Source organism: Camelus bactrianus, chromosome 11 (assembly GCF_048773025.1).
Source record: "Camelus bactrianus isolate YW-2024 breed Bactrian camel chromosome 11, ASM4877302v1, whole genome shotgun sequence".
Taxonomy (NCBI): Eukaryota; Metazoa; Chordata; class Mammalia; order Artiodactyla; family Camelidae; genus Camelus; species Camelus bactrianus.
Window position 1 is genome coordinate 36,611,392 of NC_133549.1, and position 13,277 is coordinate 36,624,668.

Consider the following 13,277-nt stretch of genomic DNA (forward strand, 5'->3'; position numbering starts at 1 on the left):
CTAATTTGCCTGTAGAAAAAGCTGCAGGCAAATTGTTTCCCGGCTTTTGCTAGTATAAACAGTGCTCTATAGAACTAGCTCAGACCATAGTTTAAGTATCTCTTGTTCACATCATTCAGAATCACTGGGGCAATGACCTTTTAGAAGCCAATGAGCTTCCTGTAACTAGGATAGTGAAAGTCATCTCCCCTTTACTCTTCATGAAATTACACTGCCTCTCATCAGCCTTGGGACTTCCATGTACCTAATAGCTCCCCACCACCACGCCAATTTTCTCACTTCTAAGAGGAATGCATTTTTATCTTTCTCATTTTCAAGCACTGCCCTAAGATTCCTGTGAGAGTTGAAAGCCAGAGAACAGCATTAGATAAATCTCCTTCCACTAGTGAAACTGCCTGGAAAAGGGAAAGATGAGTCATTTGCAAACAAACTGGCTCAAAGATAATACATAGAGATTTCTATATGGAAAGACATCCTTCTTCCCAGTCACAGAGACATCCATAACTAAAGAGGGTTTCTGGTACATAGAAGGTACTCACCTCTTCACTGCTGTTCCCACTCAGGAATGTCTTGAGCTTTGCTTTGGTGTCTAAATGGGCCTCTCCCTTCTCCGGAAATTCAGCTCTAGGTATTGCTGCATCTTCCTTCTCTCATCAACCTTTCTTCTCTCTCTCGCTTACTCATTTTGTCCCTTATTCATGAGACACTTTGCACATTCATGTGTTTTGCCTATAAATTCTAATGTCACTTTTTGAAAACAGGGTCCATGTCTTTTTTTTTTTTCATTTTCTGCTTTACTGGGCATTATATGTGCATAGAAGGGCCTCAGAGAATAAATAAATAAATGAAGGGCTGAAATAAACTAATGCGGTTCCCCCTAATTTAACCTGGAAATGGAGCTGGTGCTTTACCAATGAGAAAGTGTGAGGAACACATCTTTCCTCAAGTCTTGCTTCCAGGTGGCTGAAAATATATGCATGTGGATCTGGCTATAGACGGTAGAAAGTCACAATTCATGGAGGACTGGGTGGAAGTTTGTTCCAACCAATAGAAGCAAAGAAGAACATTGACTAAAATGATAAGACAGGGAAAAAGAACTGAGATGGGAGCATCTCCCATCTTATGTGGTGCAGGGTACACAGTATTTTCTAGCTCACTAAAGTCTTATTTATGTACTGCATTGTGAGGTGAGCAGATCCCACCATTACTTTGGCTGGTAGTAATTGAAACTTTTCTTACCTATTCTTGGAATGGGGGTCTTCGATCTGTAAGCCTGATTAGCAAAACCCTTATAATGGTCATATCATTATCTTTATAAAATCTTTACACATGATTGTGTATTGATTCTAATCAATCTGTTCATTAAATGAAATAAATGATACCCCTCCTTCTGCCTTTGGAAACAGAGAGGCACAGTTTCTCTATTCAAGCCCTGACATTGTGATAAGCATTATTCAAATGTAAGCTATTTAATCCTCAGAGCAATTTTATTAAGTAAGCCTTGCATTATCATCCCTAACAGATTAGAAATCTATGGCATGGAGAGGTTAAGTAATTGAGCCAAGGGCACACAGGTGCAAAGTGGCAGAGTCAAGATTCAGATGCAGGAGATCTAGCTTCAAAGCCCAGGAGCTACTAACTCAGTGGACTCCATTGCCTTTGCCTCTTGGAATTTTTTTCTGGGCTAGCGCTGTAAGCCCTGGAAATCCAGCCCATTCAGACAGATGAGTAGAGAAAACCCAAGAGTCTTTTGGCCACCATGCTTGTGTGTGTATCTCTCCAACTGGGCTTGGCAGATGACCCCCTTGAGATCTTTAAGCTCAGTTGGTTTTTCCAGAGAAGGCATGAGACCTTGTAAATTGCACAGTGCACATGACTGTTGATGAAATCTCCTGGTCTCTGGCCACATGGTCTGTATTTCCTGACTCTGAGCAACTTCCTGGCAGAAGAGGTGTCAATCAAAGCAGTATATTTTGGACTCACTCCTGGAAATCAGTTGCTTCAAATTACATAACAACACAGGGCTATCTAGGATTATTTCACAAGCTTAATTGAAAGACTCTCTCTTTAATCATTTTTGCTTGAAGCCTGGCTGTGGGAGTGTAGAGGGAATTTCTCTAGTGCTAAATTGAATTGATGAGTGACCCTGGGTAATAACATAGCATTTCCCATGGAGAAAAATGAAGATGAATTCCTCTCTCTCCCTCATCATCTAGTACACTTAAGAAGTATCTTGATTTGGGGTGGCAGTAGTAATGCCACCCCTGGAAGTAATCGATGACAATTGTAAAACTATTATGGAATGTAAGAGCTGATCCTTATGTTCATGGTGGTTGCTGCTAGCACTAGCATCCAGACATAAATATGAACTTTCTTCCAAGGAGTTTAAATTGCTTCCAAAACCAATTTACATGTTTAGGGCATCTTACAAAACACATCTTAGCACAATATTGCCCTTAATAGAATAGGTGTCATTTTATTTAACGAACGTTTATAGCAGGTTTGTTATTTACTAGGTCAGAAATCAATTATGCTGGGAGGCAGTACAGCCTGGAGGTTAAGGGGCTCAGAGATACTGAGGTGTGAATTGTAGCTTTGCCATTTACTAAGTAGGAGGTCATAGGAAAGTTAACTTCCGTGTGCCTCAATTTTTTTCCTCTGTAAAATGAAGACAATTAATACCTACTTGATTAAATATGTTTCTTGTGATTTGGTTACATGCCTGGCACCTAAGAATTGTGTTAAGTTCCCATTGACTAATAGTACTGATGTTATTAATTGGAGCTGACTTTTTACATCTGTTAGTTTTATTTCCCGCATTTATTGTCAGGTTGGCTTTCCCCATCTGTAGCAATGATGAACATCATCAGATTTAGTCTTACAATCTAACAATTTAGAAGCTCCATAAAACTAGTCTGTCTCTTTCCTCATATTTCCAGTGATTGAATCTGAGTGGTCTGGCTCGGACCAGGGCTATATAAGGTGGTTCACTACTCGTATAGGTCAGACACATATCTTCTCTGGGAACTGTGACAGGAGATAGTGTTGGGTCCCAGTCAACTGCATGGGTTAAGTTTGGAGAAGAGTAGATTCTAAAAAAGAAAAAAAAAATGGATTCTGTTATCATGAAAAGGGAGGATAAATTTTCATTAGGGAAAAAAAAAAAAAACAGAGATGGGAAGACTGAGTTTCTGCAAGAGAAAGTTCCATAATAGGGATCTGTATTTGTTAAGTAACTACAACTGTCTGGGCACATGATAAATCATGCCATTTGATACTCATAACAAGATTGTGAGGTAGGGATTCTTATTCTCAGTTTGATGAACTATAAAAGTAATATAGTTTATTCAATATAATATGTAATACAGCCAAGTTTTGAAACTTGATGTGTCTGGGTCCGTGGCCCTTGCTTCCAATAGTAAAGATGAGCCCAAAACTCAAGACTTATTTTCTACCTGTATCCCTCCATTATAACTGTTGGCTTTTATCTACTGAATTTTAAACTAAGGTGTTACATTTGACTTTGAAGAAGAACATGGAATAGGGGGCCAGTGGTACCCAAATGCCTTGTATAAGTGAAGCTCCTGTGTAAAGCCAAGCTCACTACCAGAGGCTGATGAATGTGGTTTGTTGGGATCTGATTCAAATTGAGGACTAAGCAATGGAAGGCAGTTTTCATTATAAACCACTCAGCGATCTATTGTCTGTGCAAAAGACAAGGCAATCTTCCCTTAATTAAAGTAGGTTCAGACTTACCTTATTGCTTATGTTGTTCTGACATACAGGGGACTGACTGGCTGGCAACAGGGACAGCTGAATGACGGTTACATATTTTCTGTGCATGATGCACACATGGAAAATTAAGAGTCAGTTCAACAATGAACCTTTTGTTATTCTGGAATGCCAGCCTTGTTTCAGTGATGTCCCTCAGGGGGCATATGACAGCTGAATTATACAGCAGGGAGATACAGGAATACTTCCAGCTCCATACCCAGTGTGTTTGAGCAAGTTTACACATTCTCATTGATTCCCGTGGTTCAGTGCCAGTCAATCTGACTTCCCATTCCACATCTTTGACAAGTCCCATTTGTTGAGTACTTAGGTGTGCCAAGCTTTGTGCTGAGTGCTTTGCATATTTTGTTTTAAGCAATCCTCAAATCAATGATGTGAAATGATTTCTTGATCAAAATTATTTTTCAAGATGTGATACTAGATGTGATAGAAGAATGCAACCTGTTTTATTAAAAAAAAAAAAAGTGACATTGGCTCACAGGTCTGGAAAGTCAGAAAGTCTTTCTTATCTCAACTCTGCTTGATCCAGAGGCTCGTTGAAGCCATCAGCTCTTGATCGCTCCCCATCATCAGCTCCTCTCTCCTCTGTGTGAGCTTTGCTCTCAGGGAGACTGCCTTCCTGGTGGTCTCTAACAGCTTATAGCCTCCCAGATTCGCTCTAATCGAAAAGAAAATACCTTCTTGCTTGATGCTCCAGCTCCATACTTAATCTTCGGATTAAATCTTAAGGCCGCTGATTACGTAACATGCTCATCACGCCTAGACGTGTGAGTAGAAGCAATCCCAGTAAACCATGTGGACAGAAAGTAAGGAATGGTGGTGCTCCAGGAAAAGACTGCGGAATTTTCCCAAAGGAAGGGAGAAGTTAAGTGGGAAGGCATCAACAAGAGGTGGTTGTTGATGACAGATGTTTTAATTCCCATTTTTAGATGAGAAATAAATAAGAAGACAAATAAGAAAACCACTTCCTAGAGAGGTTAAATAATTTTGCCTAATGTCACACGTTCGTAAGTTATGGTGATGAAATTTAAACCAAGGGATGCTTTTCTGGCTAAGGAGCCTGTGCTATTTAAGCATCACGGTATATTCTCTCTAGTGTATTTTTGCAACCCGGTCTGCTAGGGACCAGTCAAGCCTGGCTTGCGCTCTGGCTTTCCTTGGAGCTTCTTGGAGGACCTGACTCCGCAGAGCTCATTTCTTACTCAGAACTGTGTGTTGGCAGATCCTTCCTGTTGGGCTCATATCCCTTGGGCCCTGCCTGCACCCAGTCATTAAAGTCGCCTTTGTCCCTTACCTAGCCTATTGTCCGTACCCAGAGGCCTCTCATCTACCTCAGGCATAAGAGGCAGATCCATAAGCCCTTGCTGATGTATCTGGCGTCGGTCAGAAAACACTCCAGGACTTAAAATAGTTTCTCTCTCTGATTCTGACTCAGGTCACTACTACTCATCATCTAGTCCTTGTTGAATACTGCTGCTGAGCCAATTTCAGGGTTTTATTTTGCCTTGTTAGTTTGATGGTTTGTTTTATATTTACCAGTTCACCATGACCCTCCTTTGTCTTCCTTCAGATATATTGGCATTCAACCCAGCATCTCCAAGACTTCTAAGTCACTCATCCCACAGGGACTTCGAGGATGTGACATTAGATGACTAACTCTTTTCCCTTTCCCCGCATGGGTTTAATGGATTCAATAACAAGAAACTTCTCTCTACTTCTCCATTTCCAGGTTCTGGTTCTGCAAACTGGAAATGGGGTGAAATCTAATGATTTTACAAAAAATTGAAATATAATGTAACATATAAAAATGCTATCACAATAACTTGAAAATGTGACACTATTAGTATTAGATTTGATAGGGAGGGTGTATGGCTATTTTTTGAAGAGATTCTGCCTCATTCTTCACCCACATCTATGAAGCTAGTCATTGTCTGCACAGAGCATCTTAAAAAAAAGATCACTCACTTTCAATTTTATATAAGCTGGCAGTGGAACACCTCACCTTTCAAAATCAACTTTTCCTATAGGCTTCCATATTTCTCTATCCCCTCTATCCCAGCCTTACCACCTTAGAGTCATAGTCAACTCTGTCCTCTTACTCACCTTCTCTTAAATTTGGGGGTTTCCAGGTCCCATCCGTTCTACCTCCATGAAGTTATACCTGTCCTCCTCCTCTTCCATTCTCCCTAGCATCACACTGGTTCAGCAACCCCCTCCCTCTCACTGGGTAAAAAGCCCCTCCATCTGTCGCCTCACATCATACTCCTGCCTGAGGAATCATGTAAGCGTTTCTCTGATCACGTGTTTGTGTCATTCCTCATTGCTTACAACATGCAATTGAAAAGAGTAAGAATGTAACTGGGTTCTTGCAAACCTGGGCTCAAATACACATTTTCTGACCCAGCCACCCTGCTCCCAATTCTGTGTTCTCAGTTCCACAAGTCCAGGTGAGTAATTCTAAGCACTGATTTGTCTCTTGACCAGTCTGTAGTTCTTATCTTTGGGACTAAACTGTTTGTATTTGTTTGTTTTCAACAGTGATTGATTTTTAGCGCCTACTATGTATCAGGACAGTTTTAGTCTTTAAATACAGAAATAATGTGTGAGAGTCCTTGTCATTATTAGGATTACAATATTGGACTTTTATGGTCTTACACTGATGCCTGCCTCTACCATGGGGCCTCTGTTGATCCTTGCTTCTTGTTTTTCTAGGCAAGAAGAATCTCCTTCTTTGAATTTAGATGTGGTTATGTCACATATAAAGTGTCACGCATTATAGCATGCGTTGTATTACAGGTCTGCACAGACAGCTGGTACAGAGAGCACAGGCTCAGAGTCAGCAAGCCCAGCTTTGAGTCTGAGCATCGCTGTCTCCCTGCCTGGGTGATCCTGAGCAGCTCCTTCGTCTGCCCAGGCTTCAATTTCCTTCTTCCAAGGCTTATTTTGAGAATCAAAAAATGGCACACTGCCATAATTATTACTAAGTAACTTTGTACTTCATATGTTCTGCATATCTATCTATCTTCTTATTTCCTCACTTCCCTCTCCTGCTGGAAGATAAGTTTCTTAGGGACCAAGACTGTCTTTAACATATTTCTGTCTTGTGTACAGTAGTCCACAGACACACACATACACACAAAGTAGTGAAATTTATCAGATACACACAGACATGCGTATACATGAACATAAATCTCCAAATTGAAACACATCTTGAATGGACTTCATTTGTTAAATCAGGGAACCATTACAGATGACTTGTCTTTCCTTCTAACCTGAAAAAGTTAGACTTCTAAACCACTGAAGCCATCAAAGCATGTGTTGAAGCAGGGGTGGAATTCTAGACCAGTAAAAGCAACACTTTTCTATGCAGTAGGTTATTCATTAACTCAACAGGCTGTCCTAAGGAGTAATGAGATCCACGTTAGCAGAGGAGTTTAAGCAAAAGAAAGAGTGACTTCATCCTAGACTCCTCTCCCAAGGAGTCATGCCACAGAATATTGCCAGATGCTCTGCACACTTCAGAATCTGGAATTCAGGAGAACTCACAACCCTCCTATCTTTGGAGTATGGACTTTATTCGTACTTCTCTTTTACTCCTCATCCTCCCAGACTGGTTCTTCTCTGGTTCTGAGCCCCTGTGCTCTAAGCTGAACCGTGTGTGTGGCTTTGGGTAAGGAGCAGGGAGAAGTGGCAGAAAATCATTCATGAGATCACATACCAAGAGCTTCGCTGGGGCATTTCTGATACCTGCACTAGGAGTGCTGGATAAGAGGGTTTTCATTATCCTTCAGAGGCCTGGTGTTTTATCTTTTTTCCTGTTAATGAGCTTCACTTGAGTGCTATTTCCCAACCCACGTGTACCTTCCTCCACTTCTGAATCTCTTCCTATGATTAGCAAGTTTGCCCTACAAATTAAGTTAAATTTCCCCTGCTATAGTGTGAGCCCATCACTTTTCTCATGACCTTTGTTCACTAATGGCCATCATTGATTCCTGTCCTCCTTATCTTGATGATTTCCTGTCTCCTCTATCACTGAGCAGCTGTGATTTGGTCATTTCTCTAGATTTCCAGTAAGAAATCTTACAATGGCAGAGTGCAAGAGATGGCAGTGAAAAAAAGTGTAATAGAGGGGGAAAAATCCTAATTATGGCTCCCTAATTTAGACTAATATTAAAAAATATTGACTTATGTCCTAGTGATCAAACCTCACTTAGCCTTCAAATTCAGGAGTCTCTGGGTTTATCTACTGTCTGCGTTTGTGTTGTTTCTCTTGCTCAGTCAATCATTGTCCACCTTTGGGTGTTCCCTTTAGTCAATGAGAGATGGTGTTTGGTGTTTAAGAGTGAAAGCTCTGGAGTCAGAATGCCTTTGTTAGAATCCTGTTTTCAAGGAGGGTAATGATGAGCTATTTAATTAACTTCTTTAAGCCTTATGATCTTTATCTGTATAATGATCATCACAATAGTGTCTTCTTCATATACTTACTGTGAGGATTAAAATAAGATTCCAGGTAAACCCTAAACACATTATACATGATGGATAAATGTTAACTATTTTTTAAAAGAAGGATAGGGACAAGTGGGATATTAACGACTTTCTGAAATGTGCCATCTCGTTTTGGTACTCAATTTAATCATTTACATTTTCCATGGGAATTTTGAATGTGTGCATGTGTTTTACTTTTTTGTTGCCCCAGAATGAGGAACAGTGGATCAAGAATCAGTTTACTGTTTTATTTTGTAGCTTCTCAGTTATCTGAAAACTTTTATATTACCCAATTCATTTAATTTACCTCAGTTGAGTAATTTCCAGAGCCAACTCTTGACCATGAAGATAGAGGAAGCAGTTCCTGCCCTCAAGGCGCTTGCAGCTGCTGAGGTGGGATTGCATAGGGATCCCCTCCAGAAGTATGTGGAAGGACATTGCCCGTGCAAAGCTATCCATCTGCGAACTTGCAGCCAAGCATCTGGCTTGGAGCGTAAGGTTATAAGACTGGCAGTCTTGAAGAAAAACTGGACTTGTACTTGGAAGAGAAGAGCAGGAGGCAAACTAGAACCAGCACTTGTGCCCTGCCTCCCTCACCTCCAACCAGAAGGACTTTCAAGTCAGAATGGCCACTGCTTCTCTCCTGCCTTCCGGATCTCACAAAGATGTCCTTTCAGTCAGCTCTAACGTGATACCATGCAGAGACTCTGGAAAATATAGTTGCAGCTTCACCAAGTGGATCCAGTGCAAAATCACCACAGTCTACCCCTTGAAAACTTGGAGCCTGTGCACATCATTTTAAACCATATATAACTTCCAAAGGAAAGCAAAACCAATCTTACAGTAACATATAGTGGAAAAGAATAGATATATGTATGTGGATGACTGAAGCATTATGCTGCACACCAGAAATCAACACAACATTGTAAACTGACTGTACTTCAATTTAAAAAAATGGTTAAAATTAAAAAATTTTCTTCTGAGAAGTCAAAAAACAATTGTGTCTACCTAGCATGATGGAACCCCCATACAATTTAAAACATGATAAATATCTCTCCAAAAAGATGAAAAAACTTTGCCCATGTCACTTTATCTATCCTTGGGCAATATTCCTGTTCTAGGGACTCTTACTTCCCCTTTATATATTCTGTAATTAAAATACCAACATGTAAGGTCAGCCATTATTAACACATCTTGTGTTAAAAGAGAGGAATGGAGAAGAGGAAGAAGAAAGGAAAAGATTTACACATACAGACACATACACAAATATGTTAGTATTAGATTAGATTGAGTGGGTCTCTAGGGACTGGTTCCTAAGGAAAGAGATTTGTCTGTTAATAGGCCAAAGAGGAGAAGAAATTGACCGAAAGCTCGGATAGTGAAGTGCCTGCACGTGTACCTGATACATACCATGCGTCTTCAAATCTAAAATTTCGTTGAGTGAGGATGCACCCTTATCTTGTGTATTTGTCAGAATAATTCTGCCAATTAAATGTTACCATTTCAGTGATTGTAAGACACCTACTGATTTAAGAGATGTTAAAATAAGAAAACAATGAGCATTTTGAAATTGATGAAATGGGTGCACAATAAATATTTGTTGAATGAGCAAAAAATGAGGAATGAATATTAGAGATGAGGCAACCACTGGTATTTTTTTTTTCAAAGCACAGGTTAGATAGAGTTGTCTAGATAGATAACTAATGAGATATGGAATGGTAAATTCTAGACAGGGGGATAGTGAAGACGCAGAACCTGACTCATTTGACTGGGCAGAAATGAAACACAAAACAGGCCAAGGAAAATGCTAAAACCAACTGTAAGACTGCTAAATCCTTGTAGATGACTAGCCCCAATGTGTTTATGCATCAGAGTCTCAGGATTCTTAGAAAACTTAGGGACCACCACATCTGACTTATGTCTTGCAGGAATCACTGCTGCAAAATTCCAAATAAATGTCTGAAAACAACCTTTTGGATTGGAATGGAACTTTGTCTGTCTATCAGGATCTATCTTTCTACCTAGAGGAAATGGAGTAGTCCCACTCTTTTTTATCGTTGGCTCTGGCCCTTGAAACATTAACACCTCTAAACAGAATGATTCCATAATTTAGAGGAAGCTGTCGAGGTTTTCACAGGCATGCATGGCAAGATGTGCCCTGGAGTAGGGGACAGAACCTGCTGCAGCATCTGTGAGATTTATGGTAAAGGGTTTTTTACACGAGTGCTGAAGTTTAAGGCAGATAAATCCCAGAAGACAAATACCACCAATAATTGAATTACAAAGCCATTATCATGTGCTGAACAGAGCAACTTTATGACTCTATTGTGACAAGATGAAACTTGTTAGAATATTTATGTGCCTGGGATGGCTTCTGCATCACCAACCCAGAGAACCAACTAGCTCTTCCGTGTGCCTCCTACGAGCAGTCAGCCTTCCTGAGGAATTCAGTAGCCAAGGAAAACAAGATGCTTAAAAGAGAGGAATCCAAAAGAGCACACAGCCAAACCTCACATCTGACCTTGAATTTAAACAGCTCCCGGGCCCAATATATTTATGTTGTCAGCTGAAATCAGTCTCTTCCCACAGTAAGAGGTGGCCCTAGAATACATAACGACTCTGGTTACAACCCGCATTGTTTTCTACTTCTGAACAAATGGAGAGTAAAAACATCCAGTAATAAGAGCCATTTTTTTTTCCAATCTTAACATTTCTTTGAAAAATAATATAACTTCATTTTTGTGATTATCAAAATCCATGAATTATAAACTCTTGACCACAGAAATGAAACAGTGGTTTGCCTGCGTTGTAGGATGAAGTGACAACATGACCAACCCATTTCATGTGATGACAACGATTTAGGGAAAACAGATTGTGTGCCTGTTTATAGTAGCTTTGCTATAACTGAGTGTATGCTTGTGAGGCTTGGGTATAGTTTTCGCCCCCTAACTTTTTATTTAGAAGTAATTTTAGAGTTATGGAAGAACTGTAAAGAATTTTAGAATTACACAAGAATTACAAAGAAAAGGTATTCATAACTAAGAGATTAACATTGACTTAGTACCAGCAGCTGAACTGGAGACTTTATTTGGATCTCTCTCCAGGTTTTTACTAATGTCCTTTCAAGCAATCTAGGATCCAGACAAGACTCCTGCATCACATTTATTTGTCATATCATTTTTAGCCTCCTCAAATCTCCTGCCTTTCCTTGTGTTTGATGACCTGGACAGTTCTGAAGTGTGCTAGTCAGGTATTTTGTAGACTGTCCCTCAGATTGGGTTAGCCTGATATTTTCTTGTGATTACAGGGTTATATATGGTTGGGAAGAAAATCACAGAAGCGATGTGCCCCTCTCATAGCACCACATCAAGGAGCGCAGGGTATCAGTATGTCCTGTTACCAGTGATGTTAACCTTGATCACTTGATTGAGGTGGTGTCTGCCGGGTTCTCCATTGCAGACTTTCTGTTTTCCCTGTTCCATACTCTTTGTTAGAAGCAAGTCCCTGAGTCCAGTTTCCACCAGGAAAGGAGAACCAAGCTCCAACTCCTGGCAGAAGGAGTATCAAAAACTTTGTGAACGTTTGTTAAAATCACCATGATAATTAAATACGATGAGAGGGCTACTTTGAGACTGTTACTTTTGCTCACTAATTCTAGTATTCATCAGTTAGTTTTGCCTGCAGCCATTATTCCTGTGGTATTCTAGTGGAAATTTTCCATATCAGTCATCTCTTATATACACATTCATTGGAATTCTTCTGTGAGAAATAATTGTCCTATTTGACCGTTTACTTATTTATAGCATTATTTAGTCACTCAGCCAATGAGGTGACCAGAAAAGACAGTGAATCAGCCCAATTCTGGATTATGTTTTGTTATTTCTTCTTCACCTCAGGAGTCTCTGTGCCTTGGCTCTGAACCCGAGATCTAATAATCCCTGTTAGGCATTAATGTGCCATTAAAGTGCCACCTGCTAATTCAGGGCAAGACCTTTCTGCCTAGTAAAGTTCTTTTCAAAGGGACATTTTAGGGTCTGACCAGGATGAAGAACTCAGGAAATGCATTTTCCCAGAGAAGTGTTCAGTTTATTGGCCGTGGTGGTGGGAATTCCCCCCCAGCAGATCTGGGCTCTCCCACTCTGTTCAGTTGGGCATCTCACACCATCTTTACCTTAAAGAGGGTGACTTGGGGTTATTACGCACACGCACACGCACACACTCTTCCCTTTTTCCATCTCTGTTCTATCCTAGGCATGGGAAAATGCAGGCTTTCTGCTTTTCCCCAAAAAACAAAACTCAACAAACTTCTATAAAGTGTACTGACCTCTGTTGTTCAACAGTGATTTTAATTCCTAAAACAAACTATGCAGGTTACAAATTGACCAATTGAAAAATACAGGGAAATGCAGTACAAGAAATGGGTAAATATCCTAATCAGTTAAGTACTCTTATAAATCAAAAACCTGGATGAAAACAATTCTATAGGTATAACAAGTAATTCATGAAATAAAAGAAAAAGGCAATTAAAATAAAAATATTTAATCTCACATTCAGATATTTACCTATAGAGATAATCAGTACAGCATCCTGTGTAGACCAACCAATACCCTGTGGTCAGAATATTAGTTAAGTAATTTATAGACTATCGTACAGATGGTAGAACAATGCATTCCAATATTATGTTAAGTTATGTCAACAGTATGATGCAAAACTTGTTTAGGAAAAAAAAAAGGAATGCCTACACAAACATCTGGAAAGTACTAAAGGATCGACCACAAAGTGTTTAGGTGGCTATTTCTAGGTGGTAGGATTGGGTGAATGCTTTCTTCTTTTTATATTTTGGTACACTTTTCATTATATTTTAAATGAGCACATATTGCTTCTACAATTAGATTTTTTAAAGCAATGTTATTTAAATAATAATAATAAAACAGTCAAGCATTTTCCCAAGGGGAGGGATGGTGGCAGACGACCATCAGGAGGGCACTCTGAGCCGTGGG

At 39.8% G+C, this 13,277-nt stretch overlaps 1 protein-coding gene across 5 annotated transcripts in view; it reads left to right on the forward strand.

The window, feature by feature from the left end:
- SORCS1 (sortilin related VPS10 domain containing receptor 1) overlaps nt 1-13,277 on the forward strand; it is a 468,886-nt gene that overhangs the window by 314,186 nt on the left and 141,423 nt on the right. The gene's annotated exons all lie outside the window — the stretch shown is intronic.